We start from the raw sequence: 10456 nt of genomic DNA on the forward strand, positions 1-10456 counted from the left end.
GGGTGCATTGAGCATCAAAAAAAAAAAAAAAAAAAAAGATTGTCTAGAAACAAGTTGCGATTTTAATTCTTACAGTTCCCTGTTTTTTTTTTCTCACGAATAACCTGGATGACGGTATAGATTTGATAAAAAAGCAAATTTAATTGTTACTGCCAAGCTTTCGACCTTTCATCAAAGTTATCATCAGGGCAAAACAATCTTAAATATGTCTACAAATTGAAATAGTTTTTAATAGACGAATTCAAATTTCCTTCATTGCCGAGGATTGTTCATGGATTAGACCATAACGTGGTTAAGAGTGGTCGATACATTAACATTTAAAACATAAACTTCTTTTTTCTACCAAAGTTAGCAAGTTTAAGTTGTTTAAGACTATTCAGTGATGGTGTTTTTGTGATTCGGATTGATCATTTGTGAAGGGTATTCGATTGTCCATATTCTTATGAAGGAAACTTTGCATTTCCAATATGTTTAGCTTTGTTATTGCAAGTCAAAACCACTTTTGATTATGTTCAAATTCAGTTTCAAATTTCCGATGTGCTCTTGGCGAGCGCATTTCTCAATTATTGTTATAGTTCCCAAACTGCTATCTCCTGTAGATGAATTAGCTCCGCAGTATTTCGCTTAATAATTGGGGGGGTTTCTATTCATGCAGGATTTACAGATTAACTTGTTCATTGATGATAATCTTCGTTAAATGCAATTTGAATCTGTGATGTCAGTGGCTTTATGCTTCCTCCTATCCATACATACAAAACCTTTTCTTTATAGCATTGTGCCTGTTTCCAGTATGAGATTTCCAGTTCTTGGTATGTTCTATCTAATCTTCTTTTCTAAAATAATGAATAGCGTGCATTCTTAGTCTTCGAATTGTTAATTATTCAAATCAAGCTGTATGGTAACAACGCTTTTTTCTAGACGGAAGGATCATCGGGAAAATTTGAAGTATCGTCGGGAATGACGTTTTAGGAGAAAGTACTTCTTGGCACGGAAGATGGAATTTCCGGTTTGAATGAGGGAAGCCTTCTGGCCATTGACGATGACGTCCAGGCTAGGCCAAAACAGGGAGATAATCCCGCAGCCTCAACTCATTTGGAAGTTTTTACGATTTGCTTGAGAAACGGCCAAAGGGCGTTGAAAAGGTCATTGAGAAAGATGAGAGACATGCTTAAAAGGGGAAAAAATTAATGAAATTACCAAGAATATGGAAGACGTAAGGGCGAGAAAATTCATTTATATTAGTAGTAATAAATTAATAAAATATTCCAACATTTATTTGACGTTGGCTTTTAATTAACTCTCTGGAAAAGCCAAGTTTTTAAGTGTAGCCGTTTAAAGACAATGGTTTCGGGCCTCGGAACAGTAAATTTATTCGAATGAAGACCTGTATTACTTTTATAATCCATACTTTCTCATTTTTTACCTCTCCCTTTTTTTTGGGTCTTCATTAACAAAAAAATAGCCATAAGGCAATAACTAAAGCGTCGTTTATTCCCGCACACTAATCATCCTTATCAAATGACATATTTGTTTTATAAAACTTACCCTAGCATATTTTCTCTAACAACTTTTGTATTTAAACGGACACATTTACAAAAATATATTACAGACGTAGACGAGTGGAATTATCCGTGATGTGTTATCCGCGCAACGAGTAGTAACAACTTTAATCCAAGGATGAAATTTGAAACGCCTGTAGCTTTATGTTCCAATGATAATTACAAAATTAATTATTTAAAAAGATAAGCTCTCGGAAGTATTTTCAAAGAGGTTCTAACACTACCCGAACTCGGTTTTACGGGGTAAAAGTTATAATGAGTTTTATAATTCGTTAATATGGATGTGCGATCGCTGGGAAGATTATCAGACCCTTTTTCCTCGTGTAAACGCTTTTGTTCCCTCTAGACAAGTTTGTGTGCAACTTTTCTATTAACTCTCATTTGAAATTTAAAACTACATTGTACATATTATAAATAATTGTTGGACGAAAACCACTTAAAAGAATTTCCGGTGATAACCTCCTTTACATCACACTTATTAACCACCCTCTGTCACAGAAAGTGTCGAATATCAAAGGTTACATATTAACTGGACACTCATAAAAAGTCTATTTGCGACAAATAAAACATCTTTTTCTTAAAATCAACGGTTAGCAATTATTATCGAAAGGTTGAAAAATCCCAAATTATCCGTGGTTGAAATATTTTATTTATTTTGTCTATTACATGGACGTTTCGGGCTTGCGGCCCATCTTCAGGACCTAAACATGGAAAACCTCATCGTACAATTGCCATCCGAAGATACACACATAAGCAATTTACAATTTTTTATAAAAATAAATATACCTGGACTATCCCACATATACATATATATTTCCATCCCATTTTGAGGGGGATGCCATCAAAATGGACAAATAAAACGATAATAATAAAATGAACCCTTTTCTATGTGCAATTTTTGGCATTAAACAACGAATTGGTTATCATTTTCTTATATTGAAGATTGAAATATTAAATGTATATTTAAAACTATGATTATATTCAAGCAAATGATTCACTTATTAGTTTTACTTATTTATTTAGTTTCACGATAGAGGTTTAGAGATTAGGTAGTTATGAAATTGGGGTAAATTTTTTATTTGTATTTATACCAACTCAAACTAATACTAACACTCATCATGAGTATATTTTTCCAATGTTTGGAATATTTTCCGTTAAGGATGCTTGAAGGAGAATGTAGTCTGACGAAGGTGATGATGAAAGGAGACTAGGAAGTGATGGTTTATGTTCCCCAAGCAGCCTTCTGCCTTACTGTACTTTCCTAGTTCCTTGTGGCCATTCGATCCTTCTTTTAAGGAGTACTATAGTATTTTCTGTCGTATCTCATCGTAACCGAAATACGTCATATGTCAGAATTGGCTTCTGCAACTTGAATAGTGGAATCCTTTACCCCCTCCCAAAAAAAAGTACAAAGTAGAGAAGGGACTGTTTATCTTGCTTGTTTGTTAGAGTTGAGCCAATAAATATTTTTTCCGAGATAACTTTTTATCAAAGGTTTATAATTTGGGTTAACAACAACGAGCTTATTTCCAGGCGAAGTTGAACTTTCAGCGAGGTCAGCTCGTCTACAACTTTTCTTCATGCCCTTTTCACTTTTCTCTAATTCGTTTCGGCGATTACACTTGGCTGTGAAAAACGTAGTTCGTTTGACAGTTGTCAGTTCGGCTCGTTCGCCCTGAGCCTCCCTCTTTTCCGCAAATTTGAGCCACAGCCAGACGTATAGAAATGATGAGTGGTGGAGTGTGTGTGTGTGTGTGTGTGTTGTTCAATCTTTTTAAAAAGATAGTTCCTACTCACGGTTACTTGTTTGCAACTATCCGGATTTCAAGCTTTTAGCTCTTAAAATTCATATCGAGAGACGTGTTTGTAAATTCCTTACACCTGATGATGAGCTGTAAGCTTGAAATCCGGACTAACTTTGAGTCGGATCTATCTTTTTAAAAAGATTCAAATTCAGACGGTCTCTTAAAATTTTCTTCGACAATAATTTCGCAATATTGCCAGGATTAACGGCTTTAATTTAATTAACGTCTTTTTAATTAAAGGAATTTTAAATAAGTGTTGAACCAAGAAGGGGGCTTTGTAATTGTAGTTACCGGTGTTTCACCTCTTTTGATCTAACGATCAAATTCGATGTTTTATAATAATTTTGAATTTTACACAATTAAACTTGATTTAACATTTGCTTAATTGAGATCTCTTTGTAAAACAATTTTCTACTTTATTTATTCGTACTGTTTTACCAAGATGTAACAAAAATTCACAACAGATCGAAAAACCAGGCCTCCATCACGAGGTTGCATAACTTTCTCCGATATGTTTAGATAGATTTCTTTGTTCTTATTTTTTTATTCAAAACAAGAGACCAACTTCTATGGAAAGTACTCTCAAAGTTTGATGTTACTCCGAGCTCGGTTGTTGCAATAGTATTACGCCGTCTTATTGTCTCATTCCGACGCCTTCCAATAAAAAGTTTTCCGTCAAAAAATATTTGCTTATTTGCTAAAGGTAGATTTTTCCAATCAGAGAGATAACTACTTTTTATTTGGAATTAACGTCATCGTTTTAAATTAATCTTAGATCACAATTGTGTGTAACATAACAATTGTGAATAACATAAGAAAGGGGGTTTTCAAGGCGCATTTTAACCCTATAAAGATATAGTAAAAATATTGCATGCCGCCGATCGGTTTGATCATGATTGATGTCACGTTGTTCATGATTGTTGGGTTTGGTCGATGTGTTTTATTTTAACTCCCCTCGGTTTTAGCGGCTTATATGTCTGATAAGCACGTTACAGTCTATTAAAAGATTGTTTGAGCTTGTTTTTCTCGGTGGTAAATAGTAGAATTTTGAAGAAAATATGCGCCATGGAAAAACGGCGAGATTATTCAGCAAAACCATTCCTATTAAAAGAATTAAAAGAATGCTGCCTCATGATAAACGTAGCCCCTCGTACACTGATTATATAGGAATTTTAAGTAGCGATAACGATCTGTATGCCGTACGGTGTATCAGTTAATCTCATATATTTATCTGGATTTAATTGGATTAAGCTCTTTCTGTTTAATTGCTTTAGAATTAATTATATAGAATCTGTGAAGCGACAATTATTTGTTCATGAAAAGACAATAGCTATTAGTTGATGAATTGTACGATTGATGCATAAAATAATAAGGAATAGAATGGGCCAGAAAAAGCATCAAAATAAGTCGACACTGGGATATATATCGTTATTGATTCGGCAGGAGAGACTGTTCCTCACTGAAGATGGCGTGTAAAAGGAAACATAAACTTGCGGGGTAGACGGACCCAGTAAAGGGAATAGTTTTGATTATTATGTGTTCATTCAATCTTAGACGAACACTACCAACTTGAAGACATTGCTACACCGACCATCAATATCATAATTTTTTATAAGCAGGGATAACTTTTCATTCGATCTACTTCAGGACTTAATAACCCCGTGAAGTTGGTGAATAGAGAACGAAGATGAGAAGTGATGCTCACGTATGAAACGTATTCTGACAACTAAGGAACATTAGAACAGTGAAAAACTCAAGTCGTTTTTTCTCAAGATTGGTGTTAGAAAAAGAGGAAATATTTAAAATTTACGAAACAGGAGTGTATTTATTTATTATTAGAAAAAAATATAACAAACTAATTCATTTTTGCTTAGTGGTCATAATTGACCATATTAGTTGTTCCAATTAATTATTCTTTTTATCTAAGGTTTTTCATCCAAAATCCTTAGATAAAAAGAATAATTTATAGTAAACTAAAATAATAAAATTGTTATTACATGTAATAACATGTGTAATTAATTGATGCACATTACATTGTGTATGATTTGCGTTTGGAGAAAGAGAAAGAGAGAGAGAGAGAGAGAGAGAGAGAGAGAGAGAGAGAGAGAGAGAGAGAGAGAGGGAGGGATAGAGAGAGGGAGGGAGGGAGGGAGGGAGAGAGAGAGATAAAGAGAGAGAGAGAGAAAGAGAGAGAGAGTGAGAGAGAGAGTGAGAGAGGGAGGGAGAGGAAGACTTTTGGGAAATTTGATAAAGTTTATTTGAATGTTCTTTCGGAATCCAGATACATTTTTCGCTTTATGCCGGGTAGTGTGAAGAACCTAGATCTTTTTTTTAATATTGTAAATCATGATTAGCACGTTCCATTTTTCGAGAATACTAAAGCCATTCACTTCACTTTATGTTTTGCTTTGATACAGTTCGACAGTTCTGGACATGAGCCTGGAAAATTAAATCGATATGGAGTCGTTTTGAACACTCGTTCTTTCTCCTCTTTACCTTTGAATACAGGATTTTTTATATAGCCCGGACTTCTATTGGACCAATGACGCTATCAAAGTAACAAAAAGACGCGTTTAATATTTTTTTGTATTGTTTCAAAGTTTTACCTTTTTTGTAAAAAAATTATACAGGGTACCTCAGGCCCAGTTCAACACTGGAAGGGTTTTAGGTTTTTCAAAAAATAAAATAAGAGATGTACTCCTGACTTACAATTTTAATCCGTATCGCTCTCATCTAGTTCAGGGACTTCGAGACATTTCTTGCACGAATATCGATTTGGTAGGTTGAAGAAAACTTTAATCCATACATCCTATGGACTGATGAATCCAAATTCACCACTTATGGCATACTACACCGTTGGAATTTTCGAACGTAGGCAGAGGTACATCCGAGAATTTCGTTCTCTTGTCATCAGGCAGTTCACAATATCAATGTTCAGACTGGACTTCTCGGAAATAAGTTAATTGGGACTTATTTCTACGAAGTAATTTAAATGGTGCTCAGTTCCTTAATTTTTTTGAGGGAGGTTTTACAAACGCTATTAGATGATGTTGCTCTGCAACAGCGGCAAAGAATGATTTTCCAGCTTGATGGATGCCCCGCACACAGTTCCTTGCAGGTGAGACGTTATTTGAATCACTTCATCATCGTTGGCCTCCTCGGTCACTCGATTTAACTCCACTTGACTATTTTCTGTGGGGCCATTTAAAAAACAGTGTCAACGCCAATCATAACCCAGCAACCTCAGTGGAAGAACTGCGGCAAAGGATAGACAATGATTGTCAATCTCCTCTGACTCTATCGCTCTGACTACCGGTCAAGAGTGGGTAAAAAGAGCAAATCTTTACTCAAGGCAGGTAGTTAGAACGTGAACTGTGATTAATAAAATGCAAACTAAATGACTGTTTTTTTCTAAACCTTTTTGTCATTGTTTGACCAATTTAAAATCCGATTGGACCATTGTTTTCAGCGTAAAGCTGTACAGGGTCGTATTTGAAATTTTGAAGTTGAACTGGACCTAGGGTTTATCAATTGCCCTGTGTAATTTTTATCCATTAAAAGGTAAAAATTTGAAACTAGACTAAAATTATTAAACACTCATTTTTTTGCTAGTCATTGGTTCAAGAGAAATTCAGCCGGGCCATTTAAAACGAACACCCTGTATATCCCGGTGCGCGAAAAACCCAAAACCTCGGTTTATAAATTACGATTGATTTTCGACATTTATCAAGATTACTAGAGAGAGTAATCTTGATATTACTAGACTAACTTGTTTTGTTCAACGACACAGATATAAAGTTTCGATTATTAAAAATTAAATCCACACGTGGACGTTTTCTGCTCGGGGAAAGCGATAGTTACATTCGCTTATCATACATGTGTTGTGGGTCATATATTGATTGATAAAAACAGAAAAGATTACTCTCAATAAATTTCATTACTCATCTGATGCTATGTTACTGGTTAACGTACTGATTCTAGATGATTTTTGCGTGTCGTTATTCATAGTAGCAGTAAATTTTGACCGATCAGACGAAATGGCCAAAGCTACTGTTTCCACGGTCTCTCGGGTCATATATGCTTATAAAAACGTTGTGATAGCATTCTGGGCTTTGTTTTCATACCGCCGGTCATTGTTTGGGGAGCAGAACTTTTTTTTTGTTTGGCAACCTGGAACGTTTGTACGTCTGTGGGTGTATGTATAATATGATGGTTTAGAAAATTATAAGACGCACGAAGTAGAGACGCAAAGTTATTTCTAATTCATTTTCCGCTGACGAGTCGGTTTTAACGACGTTACCCCGGGTTAACGAAGTAAACAGCCGGTAACGAAACTGAATCCTGTTAGGGGGGTTTGCCCGTTGTCCTATTTACGAATTGGCCCGTCTCCACGTTTTGAAGATATTTTTTTCCACATTTACCTCAAATCAATAGTTATCGCTCATCAAAGCGTCTTCTTGTCAAAAGGTTTGTCGAAGTTTGACGCTCATAATCTATCCTTTTTCCGAGTCGCGTTAGAACGTTTAAGATGTAAAAGCTTTCCAGAGAAAGCAATTAATTATGTTTCTTTGAGTTAAAACAGTTTTTGAGGCTATTTCGTTTTTGAACTTGTTATTAAAGCATTGAAAGGAATTAATATTTAATTAACAACAGATTAATTTGAATAAGATCACGGTATTTTATTATAATCTGATATTTCAAAGTTTTTACGTAAAAAAAATTCTCCAATTTACGATGATGTTGTCGAAGAATTAAATAAAAAAATTGTCTGATATTTTGTTCACATCTGTTTTACGCAAAGGAAAGTTTTTTCGTTTTATTTTTACATTGTATTTTTTTGACTTTTCGGAAATTTACACCCATCATGCATGCAAAATTATAATGCATCTTTTAAAAGAAACTGTATATAATGAATTAAAAAAAATAATATGATCTGATGATGTAAAAAATATGATCCCAAACGTAAAATTTAATCCATTATATTTCGTAGTCCGATTGACTAAATATCCTCTTTCAATTAATTAATCTTTATGTAAGGTATTGTAACTGCCTTCGGCTGGGTTCGAATCATGCACATGACACTAACTTTTTCATTTCAACCAATACCTTACATAAAAAGATTAATTAACTGAAAGAAATTATTGAAATTGTTTTGTCAAAAAACTAAGAAATGGTTATACAGTTCGGCATGACTGTGAGGTATTGATGGTTTAGCCTATGCACAACCCCTGCTGCAAAACAGCAATTTAATTTTTCATATCTGAGTAAATGGTGGGATAGAATATTAAAGTTAAAAGAAACTGGGTATTCCGTGATTGTTTAATTTATTTAGAGATGTACGTTTCGGTCTAAAAAGCCCACCTTTAATTTATAATTAATTTAATTTATGTGCTGAACAAAACGTTTTCCTTATTTTTTCCTATTTGAAAACCGGCAAAAAGGAGGGAAAATTCGAAAGGTGGGTTGAAGTGGGAAGTTGGCGTTCGAGTGGATCGAAGTCACGATAGCTCAATTGGTAGAGCAGCGGCGTATTTAGCCGAAGGTTATGGGTTCGAATCTCGCTTGTGACACTAACTTTTTCATTTCAACAATACCTTACATAAAGATTAATTAATTGTAAAATCAAATGTTAAAGGAACAAAAAATTATAAAAAAATTCATGGAAAAGTTTTTTTTAAAAATCCACAAATTATAAATGTAAAACAGACAATAAAGCTTTAAAAAATCCGTCACATAATAAAAATTATAATGTAAAAAGTTGTTATGTAAAACATTCAACAAACATTTCTAATTAATAACCATTAACTGTTAAAAATGTAATAATTACAAGTGGTAATTTCGTGTTGTAAGTAATCTCATAATGGTTAGAAAAACAATGTTCAAAGTAATAATATTGTCTTTCGGACTAGCTACTTAGAGTTATCGGTTTACTTTTGAAGTTAACTTAAAGCTTAAGGTTTCTTAATGATTGTTGACAGAGTCATGTTTGACTACCCGGCCATTTAAGCAGTTAACCTGTTTATCCGTTGACTAATAGATTTATCTTCATCACTAGTAGTGCCAATACAATAGTATAAATGTTTATTATTATTTTTTATTGTTTTTTCAAAATTTATTTGTCATGAGATTTGCTCTGGTTTGAAATCTCATTGTTGCACCAGTTATATACAGGTTTTTGGAAAATTACAGACTGTACAATACCTCGTCCTCAGTACAGAAATTTCATTGACTCGTTATTTGGTTTCAAATGCGAATTACAACATCATGGAACTTTTCCTGTGATAAATTTGTAATAAGGTAGTTAATAAAAATAACAAGTTACTAATTGTGAAATTTTTATCCTTTTGGTATTAAAAACACTACGCAAAAAATAAAGACAAAGTAGTGAAGTTATTTCGCAGAATGTGGGAGATACAGTGTTAAAAGTATTAGCAAAAAGGAAGCTATCAGTAAAAAAATTTCGATTTTTAAGTGCATAAAGATACATAAAACTTTAGAAGGAAAAAATAAAAATATTGCAAACTGGAGCATAAAAGGCCGATAAAAATACGATAAACGAATAGCAATTCAACGAATGGCAAATTGGAAGCTGAAAATAAACCAAAAATATCATACACGTTTACGGTAGAAAAAATGCACCAACAGCTTGAGAATACATTAGAAAATATAAAAAACCAGCAACTTGCCAAGCCAGTTCCATGAACATTTTTCATTGTAAAAACGGTAAAACCGACAAAATATTAAACCAACCATAAAATTATGCAAAACGTTCAATGTGCTATAAAGAAAGCTGGAGAGGAAGAAAACCAATTGGGCACACATAAGGCATCAAAGAATAGGAACAAACGGACAAAATAGATCATAAAGAACGGCACGCCAAAAAAGGAAACACCCTTTTATGTCTAGATTGGAAAAATAACATCAACAGTGGATTTATATGTGTAAAGTAAAACTTTCATAAAAAAATACTCAAAGAACAATAAACTCAAGTAGGAACAGCAAAAGAGAGAAAACACTACGAATAAGACATATCAGGCACTTAATAGCTAAGAACCCTAATTAAAGCATCTGTCATTACTGAAGGATCGACCT

This window comes from Cimex lectularius, unplaced genomic scaffold (genome assembly GCF_000648675.2).
Source record: "Cimex lectularius strain Harlan isolate CLEC.00 unplaced genomic scaffold, Clec_2.1 scaffold34, whole genome shotgun sequence".
NCBI lineage: Eukaryota > Metazoa > Arthropoda > Insecta > Hemiptera > Cimicidae > Cimex > Cimex lectularius.